Source organism: Haemaphysalis longicornis, unplaced genomic scaffold, assembly GCF_048455015.1.
Source record: "Haemaphysalis longicornis isolate Haplotype H1 unplaced genomic scaffold, Haemaphysalis longicornis Haplotype H1 scaffold_6, whole genome shotgun sequence".
In the NCBI taxonomy this organism is placed as follows: Eukaryota; Metazoa; Arthropoda; class Arachnida; order Ixodida; family Ixodidae; genus Haemaphysalis; species Haemaphysalis longicornis.
Genome location: NW_027526407.1, coordinates 189,984,060 through 189,993,855, shown reverse-complemented (window position 1 = coordinate 189,993,855; position 9,796 = coordinate 189,984,060).

The window sequence follows — 9,796 nt, the reverse complement described above, 5'->3', positions numbered from 1 at the left end:
CTCTACAGCTTCTTTCGGAGTGTCGTTTAGATTGTAAGAAAATGTAGTGGTATCAGAGCGGGATATTCGCATACCTTTGCATTTGTTTATATCTAATTCCATACGCCACGAATTACACCAGTTAGCGACAACATCGACGTCAGAGTGAAGAGTGGTAGTGTCATATTCAGAGAGTACTTCACGAAATATTACGCAGTCATCGGCAAAAAGGTGACGTTAGAATTTACAAAAGAAGGAAGGTCATTATGTATATTATAAATAAGAGGGGGCCAAGAACCGATTCCTGTGGTACACCTGAATGAACCTGGCCGGGTAGAGAGTTTTGACCGTTGCACGAAACGAACTGCAATCGGTTAGTTAGAAAGCATTCAATCCACTTTAATAAATTGGAGTCAATATTTCGTTGCTGAAGCTTTTGAAGTAGTAATTTGTGAGACACTTTGTCGAAGGCATTCGAAAAATCTAAAAAAATACAATCAACACACGAAGAACGATCTAAAATGCAATGTAGTATGTGTGTGAAAGATATGAGCTGCGTCTCCCAGGAATATGATTTCCGAAAACCATGTTGAGCTAGTGTGAAGAAACAGTTACTTTCAAGAAAATTTACTAGGTTTGTAAAAATGGCGTGTTCTAGTAAATTACAACACACACTTGTGAGGCAGATAGGTCTGGAATTCATGGGGTTAGTATTGTCACCTGATTTATAAACTGGGACTATGTTACCAATTTTCCACATACACTGTAGTGAAGACGAGTCTATTGATTGCTGAAAAATTCTTGTTAATACTATTGAACCTACGCGCTGGTATTTTTTAGAAATTTCGCATTGATGCCATCATGACCAGGTGAGGAGTTATTAGGCAGAGTTTCAATGAGTGTAGTCATACCAGGTACATTGACGACCACGCGAGGCATAATAACGTAATTATAGTGATGCGTAATAGGGAGATCCAAGCCAGGAGTTGTCGGAAAATGTTTAATAAAGGTGTCATTAAGAATATACGCACAATCGCTGGCAGGAATAGGGTTTATTAATGAGTCAAAAAGTCTAATGAAATTTTTGGTTGGTGGGTTAATAACACGCCAAAATTTTCGTGTATTAGTTGTCAGCATAGAAGGTACCACACTAGTTAATAATTTATTTTTTGCATCCTTCAGTGCCGAAACGTAGGTTTCTGAGGCCAAATTGCAAGCTGTCCGGTGTGCTTCACTAGGGGCAAGTTTCGCACGGCGATACATACGTTTCTTATTATTAGATAGGCGTTTAATATGAGCGTTATACTATGGCGCATGAATGTTGGAGGTGATGGTGTGGCTTGGGATGAACTTGTGAATTAGCTCATTATTTAACAGGCAAGAATGTTCCAGTTAGATTCCACTAATCTATTGTCAAAGTCTTGAAAAAAGGGGTCAATGAATGTCGATAATTGTTATTTGCGGCAGGAAAGTTAGCTTTTCTGTAGTCGTGAATTGTTTTCCTGGTTATGCTCGCTTTCGGCCTGGTTACATTTAGAGAAAACGTAAGTAAGGAATGATCGCTTACACCAGGGAGATGTGAAATGGAGGAAATGCAATCGGGTCTGCTTGCTAAAACTAAACCTAGAATATTCGCTACGTTATATGTGCGTCTGGTAGGCTGTGCTACTAAATGGGATAATGAAAACATCGAGCACAAGTCAATAAAGTCATTTGCTAGCATTGAGAATATTTTCCAAATTTCCCAATTTTTCTATTAGGAAAATTGAAATCACCCATTAGGATTACTTTGGAGGTAGGAAAACGAGTGAAAATTAAGGTTAACTGCGTCGTGCAATTCATTAACAAAATCGTGCGTGGAAGACGGAGGCCGGTAGCAGACGCCAAGAATTATTGTAAGATGACTGAGAGTTAGTGAGAAACCCAGATATTTTCCAGATCACTGCGAATGTGTATTGGTGAGGACGAAATATTTTTTCAAATGGCCAATAGGACTCCGCCACCACGACGCGCGGTTCTGTCGCAACGGTATATGTTAAACTGCTATGAGGTGTCAAATATTTTGTGGTCGCGGACATGATCGTGAAGCCAGGTTTCAGTTAATGCCACGATATCAGCTGGACAAGAGTCGACAGCAGATGATAACTGGTGATGTTTGCTGAGCACGCTTCGTACATTGGCAAAAAGGACAGATACTTGGGGTGAAGAGGTTGGCTGCGATAATTTGCCACTTCCCCTCCCGCTTTCCCAGCGAGTCATGAGCGGCGGAGGCTCTGTGCTCTGGCTCACGGGTTCTTCGCGCTGCTCAATCTGTTGTACGCTATCGGTGGTTGCTTCGTAGATAAAACATTTTTTGTTGACGAATAGTTTGTTGTGACGTAGTTGAAATTTAAGTGATCCGGGCAAACTTTTACCAAAGTTTAGTAATTTTTTGCGGGCGCTACGGGTAGCAAGAGAAAAATCTTCGCTCAAAGTAATATTTTAATTTTTTAGCTCTGTACGAAAGGACAGAGTTTTCTCCTTAACTTTGTAGTTAGAAAATTTAGCGAGAATTGGACGGGATGTTCCTTGTGAGTACGTACCTAGACGGTGCGCGCGTTCAATACAACATGTAGGGAACGAATCAATAACTTTGGTTAGTGCTGCCAGTAGTTTTAATTCAGTCTGCTCCCAACTTTCTTTGGAATCAGCAATACCATGGAAGGGGGAATTATCACGCCGCGATCTGTCCTCGAGCTCGTCCAAGCAGGATGTTATACTTGTGTTCGCAGTTGCAAGTTTTTCGACAGAGGCTTCCATACGTAAAAGCTCCTGACCGAATTGTTCAAATGTTCACGATTGTTTTTCCAGTGCATCAAGTCTGTTGTTTATATTGGCCATTTCACCTTCAATGCTTTTCTGGCAGGTTTTAAGTTCCCTTTTCGTCGGCAGCAAGATCCTCCTGACACTTCGAACTTTGCACAGCACGCGCATGCAGGTCTTTGAACAATTAAACATAACTTTCATTTGTTCACCGGGATTATCCTGTAATGATTCAGTTTGCAAAAGCGTTTTCGACCGAGTGTTAGGGCCAGGGTTGGTCTCGGCGTCTCCAGAGCGCAATAAGAAAAAAAGACATAAAAATACAGTCGCAAACAATGGTAAGCAATGTCCATTGGCACGGCAACACTACCAAACATATGTCATCACTTTTTTTAGTATGTAAGAATTCTTGATTACACACTTGCAGCAGAAAAACGGGTTGTTTGGAGCCATGCCGTTAACACTGCTCCGGTGCCCACTGAAGTTCCAGAAGCCGAGCCGGCTATTTATGTTGGAAGCAGGGAGCGTGGAGGTAGTCGATTGGGCTGGTGATGCGTAGATTGACTGCGCAGTAGCCGTTCCGTCCACCAGCGGCGTGCATTCGTGGTAGAGACGATCCGGGCAAGGCGAGAGCAGAGGCGTAGATAGTCAGTCATAATCCACAGGCGAAGCGTATAATGGGGCGACGAAGAAGGCAGCAAGCAAAGCCGGCAGCAGAAAAACGGGTTGTTTTGAAGCCATGCCATAAGCAACACTCCCGTGCCCACTTTATTTTTAGTTTAGACCATGAAAGTGAGATAGAGCAGGTTCTCTTAGATTTCTGCACAGGATAGCACACACCGATAATACTTTTTTTCCGGCAAAAAAAGTTTTGTAGGTACTGAAAATATTTATTTTTTGTGTATTTATTGACTACAGATGATACATATTTATTTTTTGTTTAAATATTGACTCTAGATGAACAACCCTTTTTAGTATATTTGTACAGTATTCCTATTGTGCTCTCCAGTCTCGTGATGCTTGCATCAATAATGCCTTATATTTTTTTTCACAGTGGGAAGGACATTGAACTTGCTTGAGGCTTCAGTGCTTTTTTTTCTTTTAGGAAAGCGTGTGTCGGTATGGGTATGTAATCTCTGCATCTTTCAAAGCATAAAGCCTTGAAAAAGGTCTGCACTTGTCTAAGAATGGTCCGCAAGCGTCGGTTTCGCAGTAGGAAGGACATAGAGCTTGCTTGATGTCCTATTACTTTTTTTTTATTTTAGGAAAGCATGTGTTGATACGGGTAGATAATGTCTGCATCTGGCAAGGCGCTAACCTTTGAACAAGATCTGCATTTTGTATTAGAACGGTCCGCAAGCGTTGTTTTCGCAGTAGGGAGGACCTTCAGCTTGCTCGATGTTCCAGTGCTTTTTTTTTTCTTTTAGAAAAACGTGTGTCGGTATGGGTACATATTCTATGCATCTTGCAAGGCCCAAAGCCTGAAAAAGGTCCGTATTTGTCTAGGAACAGTCCGCAAGCGTTGTTTTTTTAATTCGGAGGATATTGTCTTGCTTGCTGCTCTATTGTTTTTTTTTTCTTTCAGGAAGCGTGTGTCGAAATGGGTACATATTCTCTTATTCTTGCAAGGCGCTAGGTCTTGAAAAAGGTCCGCATTTGTCTAAGAACGGTCTTCAAGCGTTGGTTCCGCAGTAGAGATGACATAGAGCTTGCTGGTTGTTCCAGTGCTTTGTTTTTCATTTAGAAAGGCGTATTTCGGTACGGGTACATAATCTCTGAATCTTGCAAGGCGCTAGGTCTTGAAAAACTTCCGCATTTGTATAGGAACGGTCCGCAAGCGTTTTTTTCGCAGTAGGTAAACGTAGGGCTTGCTTGTTGTTTCAGGGCTTTGTTTTTTATTTAAGAAACCGTGTGTCGGTAAAGGTACATAATCTCTGATTATTGCAAGGCGCAAGGAATTGAAGAAGGTCCGCATTTGTGTAAGCATAGTCTGCAAGTGTTGTTTTCGCAGTAGGGGCGAAATAGAGCTTGCTTGATGCCAGAGTTGTATTTTTTTCTTTTAGGAAAGCATGTGTGGGGACGGGTACATTATCTCGGCATCTTGCAAGGCGCAAACACTTGAAAAAGGTCAGCATTTATCTAAGCACAGTCCGCAAATGTTTTTTTCGCAGGGGTGGGGACATAGAGCTTGCTTGATGCTTCAGTGCTTTTTTTTTTTCAGAAAAGCGTGTGTCGTTATGGGTACCTAATCTCGGCATCTTGCAAGGTGCAAAGCCTAAAAAACGTGCGCATTTGTCTAAGAATGGTCCACAAGCGCTGTTTTCGCAGTGGGGAGGACATAGAGATTCCTTGTTGCTCCAGTGCTTTTGTCTTCTGGGAAAGCATGTGTCGGTTGGGTACGTATTATTGGCATCTTTAAAGACGAAAAGACTTCAAAAAGGTCTTCTATTGTCAAAGAAGAGTCCACAAGCATTGTTTTCGCAGTGGCGAAGACATTAAGCTTGCTTGATGCACCAGTGCTTTTTTTCCTGTAGGAAAGTGATTGTCGGGACGGGTACACAATGTCGGTACATTGCAAGGCGCAAAGCATTGAAAAACGTCCGCATTTGTATAGGAACATTCCGCAAGCGTTGTTTTCGCAGTATAGTGGACATAAAGCTTGCTTGAAGCTTCAGCCCTTTTTTACTTTTAGGAAAGCGGGTATCGGTATGGGTATATAATTTGGGCACCTTGCAAGGCGTAAAGCCTTGAAAAAGGTCCGCACTTGTCTAAGAACTGTCCGTAAGAGTTGTTTTCACAGTGGGGAGGACATAGAGCTTGCTTGGTGCTCCAATTCTTCTTTTTTTACGAAAGCGTGTGAAGGCAAGGGTAAATATACTCGGGATCTTGCAGGGCGCAAATCCTTGAAAAAGGACCGCATTTCTGTAAGAACGGTTTGGAAGCGTTGTTTTCGCAGTACGGTGGACATCAAGTTTGCTTGATGCTCAAGAACTTCTTTTTCTTTTAGGAAAGCATGTGTCGAAGCGGGTACATATTCTCGGCATCATGCAAAGCGAAAAACCTTGAAAAAGGTCCGCATTTGTCTAAGAATGGCCCGAAAACGTTGTTTTCGTTGTGGGGAGGACAAAGAGCTTGCTTGATGCTGCAGTGCGTTTTTTTTATTTTAGGAAAGGGTGTGTCGCATGGGTAAATAATCTCGGCATCTTGCAAGGCGCAAAGCCTTGAAAAATGTCCGCAATTCTCTAACAACGGTCCGCAAGCGTTGTCGTCGCAGTGGGGAAGGCATTGAGCTTGCGTGATAGTCCATGGCTTTTTTTTAGGAAAGCCCTTTCGGAATGTTTACTTAATTTCGGCATCTTGCAAGTCACAAGGTCTTTAAAAGATCTAAATTTGTCACAGAACCGTCCACAAGCCTTGTTTCAGCAGTAGGGAGGACATTGAGCTTGCTTGATTATCCACTGCGTTTTTCTTTATGGAAAGCTTGTGTCGGTGTGGGTACATAATATCGGCATCTTGGAAGGCGCAAAGCGTCAAAAAGATCACCATTTTTCTAAGAACCGTCCGCAGGCGCTGTTTTCGCAGTAGGGAGGACATAGAGGTTGCTTGATGCTCCAGTGCTTCTTTTTCGTTAAGGAAAGCCTGTGTCGGCAAGGGTACATAATATTGCCATCTTGCAAGGCCCAAAGCCTCGAAAAACGTACACGATAGTCTCGGCATCTTGCAATGCGCAAAGGCCTGCATTTGTCTAAGAGCGGTCCACTACCGTTGTTTTCGCAGTGGGGAGGACATAGAGCTTGCTTATTGTTCTAGTGCTTTGTTTTTCGTTTAAGAAAGCGTCTGTCGGTAAGGGTACCTAATCTCTTATTTTTGCAAGGTGCTAGGTCTTGAAAAAGGTCCGGATTTGTGTAAGAACGGTCTGCAAGCGTTGTTTTCGCATTAGCGAGGACATAGAGCTTGCTTGATGCCCCAGTAGTTTTTTGTTTTCTTTTACGAAAGCGTGTTTCGGTGCGGGTACATTATCTCGGCATCTTGCCAGGCGGAAAGCCTTGAAAAAGGTCCGCATTTGTCTAAGAACAGTACGCAAGCGTTGTTGTCGCAGGGGGGAGAACATAAAGCATGCTATATGTTTCAGTGCTTTTTTTTCTTTTAAGAAAGCATGGGTGTTCTCGCTTCTTCTTCTCCAGTCTTCTTTCAATTGTGTACAAGCTGTTTACAAAAGGTATAGTTAGCCCATAGAAGGCAGCCTGGAATGCTAAAACCGATAGAGAAGTCGTTGAATAAGAAAGGGTACTTTCCCATGGGATAAATTCAAGCCGCCAATAAAATTTTAGAAAAATCAGCAGAGTACAATAAATTCATTAACATGGTATTTTTTATTATGCGAATGCGTTTCATTACGTGTACCCCGAAGCCGTGCTGAAAGCACCTAAAAATAAGAGAATAGAGGAAACCAACATAACGCTTCTAGAAGACATTTGTAAGGATCGCAAGGGCACGATAAAGTGATCAATTTTGAACCGAAGAGGAGAAAGTGAGGTATATACCGTATCGCCAAAACTATGTATACAGCATGTCTGGGAAGGGCATTTAGAAAGCTTGATTTGGAAACAATAGGAGTAAAGATAAATAGGGAATACTTGAGTCATTTAAGGCTTGCGGGTGACAGAGCCTCCCTGAGTGAGACTGCGGAACACACGCGAACAATGCTTATGGAACTACAATTAGAAAGTACTACGTAGGGCTAAAAATAATCATGAATAAACATCAAGTAATAATAAATAAATACACAAAAAGCGTCTTCTGTTTGGGAAACGACCCTAGAAGCAACAAAGGAATCGAACTACCTAGGGAAGATGGTTAGTGTTCACCCAAACACGAAAGAGAAATTCCGCAACGATTAGGTATGCCTTGGAGAGCACTCCGCAGGCACTGCAAAAGTACAAGTAAGCTACCACTGTAGCTCGGAAGATAAACCGACAACCAGTGTATACTGCCGGTGATGGAACACGGAGCTGAAACTTGGTACTTTATTCAACAACTAGAGAGAAAACTTACGTAGGATCAACGGGCCATTTAAAGTATACTGTTAGGAATACAACTCAAGGACAATGAGCTACATGGATCAGACAACCAACTAGAGTAGAAAATATGCTATTTCAAATAAGGAAAGAAAGAAGCATTCTGTCTGCACATGAGGTCAGACGAACTGACAATGGGTGCACAATTAGGGTAACCGAGTTCTTGACCATGCCATTGGTGTAGAACAAGGGGAAGGCAATTAACCCTATGGAAGAGTAAATGAAGACATTCAGGATAAACTGCGCTCTCGAGCCACGCTGGACAGAAGCGGTAGGAGGTCATTTGGAGGGCCTTCAATTTCCACTAGAACTGAGTACACTGATGACAGTAACATTGAGCGTGATGAGGATGATGAGGATGATGATGATGTAAGTTGATTTTAGGTTTTATTGTGATAATTTCGCGAACTTCTAAAACAGCCTGCCGCAGGCTGTTGTCAGTACGGGTGGTCCTCGCCAGATTCAAACTTCGGAACAACATCCACCTGCCCTTCGGGTGGACATTGTGTGGACTCCCGCCCACTCTGCATTGAAGGGCAACAATTTGCTCAACAACAGGCTCGAGACCTCACTCACCGAGCCGCTGAAACCGGTAGTGTTTCCACACTTCTCCTCACCTACGAAGAAATACCCCATACTACCGAACCACAAGACACACCTACCCCAGTCCTCAAATATCAAAGAAATCACACACAGAAAAATTCAAGGAGGTAGTTTACCCCACCCCTCCGTGTGCAATTACTCCTTCCTACACAGTACTCTGATTAGTGTTAATTCTGCCAGCAACCAGGCATTCTGACACGAATATTATTCGACTAAACAAAACGCTCGGACGTCCCGCCCTGAACCCGTTTCCTTCCCTTGAGCAGTGGGAGATGCTGCTGTCCAGCTGACGGCCTGAGGACCAACTCCTGCTTGTGACCAGGTATGGCAGCCTGGGAAACACAGGCTTCTGGACTGAGAAACCACTCTCGCATTATTGCGTAATAAAGTTGTATCTCTCTCTATCTCTGTCACTTTGCCTGGTTTGAATCCTTTTATTTGTTTTTGTCAGGTGCGGTTCGTTGCGCTCATCTGTGTGCCACCGGGACTGCCAGCTTGTGAAGGTCCCTTCGAACCAGTGTGTTCATCTGTAGGCAGGAAACCTTCGTAAAATTTACAGCCGTGTGAAGAGTAGCCGGACGTGCATTCTCGAAAGAACTTCAATTGCCAAAAATGGCGGTTAGTCCGCATACCTTTGAAATATTGATGTCGCCTAATAGTATACGCGAACAGTATAAATTTCATGTGATGATTTAAAACAAACTTCTGGGTCGGTTTTTGTGAAGGCAAAGACGATACTGCGACTAGGGTGCTTATACCAATGATAGAACTGTGCTATATGGTGGCCAATCCTGCACCAGAGCAGGATTGGCCACCGTGCTGTAGTAATGGCCACAACCGCCCTTGATTACGCCAATTAACCCACGGTCCTCAGTCTCCAGTGGCTGCGAAGCAAATGACCACGGTGGCGGTCAGACCTGTGACGCAGCAGGGGGTGCTAAGAATACCTGGAACCGGACAGGCCGCCATGTGAATCTGAACCTGGCAACGTTTAACACGAGAACCTTATCTAGTGAAGCGAGTCTAGAGGTGTTGTACGAGGAATTGAAGGACATCAAATGGGATGTCAAAGGGCTTAGTGAGGTTAGGAGAACAGGTGAAGCCTTTACGGTGCTGAAAAATGAACACGTTCTATGTTACCGTGGTCTAGACGACGGTAGAGAACTGGGCGTGGGATTTCTAGTCAATAAAAGCATAGCTGGCCACATAGAAGAATACTATAGCTTTAATGAAAGGGTAGGAAGTCGTGTAATTAGGCTCAATAAGAGTTACAAGCTCAAGGTGGTACAGCGCTACGCGCCCACATCGAGCCACGACGAACAGGTAGTGGAACG